General features: G+C 41.0%; 1 long non-coding RNA gene across 1 annotated transcript; it reads right to left on the bottom strand.

Annotated features, from left to right (window-relative positions):
- Positions 1-325: 325 nt before the first annotated feature.
- LOC139027231 (uncharacterized) lies at positions 326-1,324 on the bottom strand. The gene is made up of 3 exons (XR_011479288.1): positions 1,291-1,324; positions 738-817; positions 326-689 (listed from the first exon to the last, which is right to left on the bottom strand). It is a non-coding gene; the product is annotated as an uncharacterized lncRNA (long non-coding RNA).
- Positions 1,325-3,614: the final 2,290 nt, after the last annotated feature.

The raw sequence follows: 3,614 nt of genomic DNA, 5'->3' as shown, positions 1-3,614 counted from the left end.
AGTGCCTCCTACTGGCCCTCCAACACCACTTCCAGCAGCACCTGGTCTCCCATCCAGGGACTGACCAGGACCAACCCTGCTTAGCTTCAGAAGCAAGCCAGCAGTGGTATGCAGGGTGGTAATAACTGCATAAAACAATTCAAATACTGAGCTAGATTGTATGCAAAAACAAAAAAGGGAAATTCTACTTTTTTACACTAATACAATTGCTCAGAAAGAGATTTTGTTTAAAACCCTCTTAAGGATCTCTACAGAAACGGCGGATCCTTAGTCGTCTTTTTTTCGCAAAAAGGTCAAAATGATTGATACCCCTGTTGTCAGTACATTTCAATTAAACTCAAATTACTTTATTGGCATGACTTAACAATGTACATATTCCCAAAACGTACATATTGCCTTTCAATACCTCACCTTGCGATGATAATGGCAATGAGCCGTTTTCTAAAATGCTTTACTAGTTGGAGAACACATTAGGAGGGATCGTAGACCATTCATCCATGCAGAATACTTCCAGACCCTTGATATCCTTCTTCTGCGATTATGGAATGCCCTCTTCTATTCAAACCACCACTTTTCAACGGGTTTTCAGTACGGAGACTGAGATGGCCATTGCAAAATGTTGATTTTTGTGGCCAAATAACCATTCATTTGTGGATTTTGATGTGTGCAGAGGCAACCAGTTTTTTTGGCTAAAATGTCCTGGTACTGGATAAAGTTCATGATGCTGTTGACCTTACCAAGGGCCCAGTGGAGCAAAAGAAGCCCACGGCTACTGTAGAACATGGTGGTGGATATTGAATGTTATGGGGATATTTACCTTCCACTGGTCTGGGGCCCTAGTCAACGGCATCATGAACTTTACCCAGTACCAGGACCCTTGGTAAGGTCAACAGCATCATGAACTTTACCCAGTACCAGGACATTTTAGCCAAAAAAACTGGAAAAGTGTAGGAACACTTTTTTGGTTCCTACATGATTCCATATGTGTTATTTAATAGTTTTGATGTCTTCACTATTATTCTACAATGTAGAAAATAGTACAAATAAAGAAAAACACTTGAATGGGTAGGTGTGTCCAAACTGTAGACTGGTCAAGTAGAGTAGCAACTAATATATATACACACACACACACACATATATATATCTACACACACACACATCAATAATGGTGTGTATAGACAGTATGGGGAAATTCCGACGAGTAAAGCGCACATTAATGAAAATGTATTGCATTTTTATGCACTTTTCTCACTATAAGTATTCTGACCATGCTATTCACTCACTATTTACCCGCTATTCACTCACTATTGACCCACTATTCGTTGGTGGTAGAGATCAAATAAATGAAGGTGTGGTGGAAGCGTGTCTACAGATACACTGCAATATGGACCATCAGTAGGCCTGATAACAATCAATATGGACCATCAGTAGGCCTGAAAACAATATGGACCATCAGTAGGCTGATACAATGGGACCCATCCAGTAGGCCTAATACAAGTCAATTATGGACCATCAGTAGGTCTGATAACAATCAATATGGACCATCAGTAGGCCTAATAACAATCAATATGGACCATCAGTAGGCCTAATAACAATCAATATGGACCATCAGTAGGCGGCCTGATAACAATATGGACCATCAGTAGGTCTAATAACAATCAAACAGGTTTATAGACATTTGATACTTTATTAAAAATAAAAACATAAATATCACACTTACATAAGTATTCAGACCCTTTACTCAGTACTTTGTTGAAGCACCTTTGGCAGCAATTACAGCCTCGAGTCTTCTTGGGTATGACGCTACAAGCTTGGCACACCTGTATTTGGGGAGTTTCTCCCATTCTTCTCTGCAGATCTTCTCAAGCTCTGTCAGGTTGGATGGGGAGCATTGCTGCACAGCTATTTTCAGGTCTCTCCAGAGATGTTTGATCGGCTGCCACCACAATGCTTCGCCATAGGGATGGTGCCAGGTTTCCCCCAGACGTGATGCTTGGCATTCAGGCCAAATAGTTAAATATTGGTTCTCATGGTCTGAGAGTCTTTAGGTGCCTTTTGGCAAACTCCAAGTGGGCTGTCATGTGCCTTTTACTGAGGGGTGGATTCCATCTGGCTTCTCTACCATAAAGGCCTGATTGGTGGAGTGCTGCAGAGATGGGAGAACCTTCCTGAAGGACAACCATCTCCACAGAGGAACTCTAGAGCTCTGTCAGAGTGACCATCGGATTCTTGGTCAACTCCCTGACCAAAGCCCTTCTCATCCGATTGCTCAGTTTGGCAGGGCAGCCAGCTCTAGGAAGAGTCTTGGTGGTTCCAAACTTCATCCATTTAAGAATGATGGAGGCCACTGTGTTCTTGGGGACCTTCAATGCTGCAGAAATGTTTTGTGCATCCCCCAGATCTGTGCCTCGACACAATCCTGTCTCAGAGCTCTAGAGACAATTCCTTCGACCTCATGGCTTGTTTTTTGCACTGACATGCACTGTCAACTGTGGGACCTTATATAGACAGGTGTGTCTTTCCAAATCATGTCCAATCAATTGAATGTACCACAGATGGACTCCAAATCAAGTTGTAGAAACATCTCAAGGATGATCATTGGAAATAGGATGCACCCGCGCTCAAATTCGAGTCTCATAGCAAAGAATACTTAAGTAAATAAGTTATTTCTGTTTTTTATTTTTAATAAATTAGCAAACATTTATAAAAACCTGTGGAGTATTTTGTGTAGATTTCTGAGAACTTATTTTATATTATAACATTTAGAATAAGGCCGTAACGTAACCAACGTGGAAAAGTCAAGGGGTCTGAATAGTTTACGAAGGCACTGTATTATTTAATTCCATTTTTTTTACTTTAGATTTGTGTGTATTGTTGTGAATTGTTAGATATTACTGCACTGTTGGCGCTAGAAACACAAGCAGTTTGCTACACCCGCAATAACATCTGCTAAATATGTGTATGTGACCAATAAAATTGGATTTTGATTTGATTTAAACAGTTAACGATCAAGATATATACACACTACTACTAGGCTTTAAACAGTTAAAGGCATAAACAGAGAATAAACAAATACTACAGTGTGTAATCTGAAAGGATCACTTTATCAGGTGGAAACAAAATCACAGTTTAATCAACTCTCACGTCACTGCATACAGTTCCAAAACAGTCCATGCAGGTAGGCTTGTACAGTACTCAAATTAATGCAATAAGAAATATACATTGATTAGGAGGCAATCCAGAGAGGTTTATTGTTTAAGTGGTTGTTTCTTCATGTTGAACATTAGGTTTATAGTGATCCATGTTAAACAGTGATCCATGTCAAACTGCATGAAGCCCGTTCTCAGTTTGACAAGGTGAATACTTCAAGTGGTAAGGCCTCATAGAAGAGTTAGTGCACCAGCTATAACAGTCTAGTCCTGGAACATGGTACAGAGTGCTGGCCAACATCCATCCATCAGCGTGGGTCTAGTTCATCAGGGTCTAGTTCATCAGGGTGGGTCTAGTTCATCAGGGTGGGTCTAGTTCATCAGGGTGGGTCTAGGTCATCAGGGTGGGTCTAGTTCATCAGGGTGGGTCTAGTTCATCAGGGTGGGTCTAGTTCATCAGGGTGG

The sequence above is a fragment of the Salvelinus sp. IW2-2015 genome, unplaced genomic scaffold (assembly GCF_002910315.2).
Source record: "Salvelinus sp. IW2-2015 unplaced genomic scaffold, ASM291031v2 Un_scaffold8464, whole genome shotgun sequence".
Classification (NCBI taxonomy): Eukaryota; Metazoa; Chordata; class Actinopteri; order Salmoniformes; family Salmonidae; genus Salvelinus; species Salvelinus sp. IW2-2015.
This window is presented reverse-complemented; position numbering and strand designations above follow the sequence as displayed.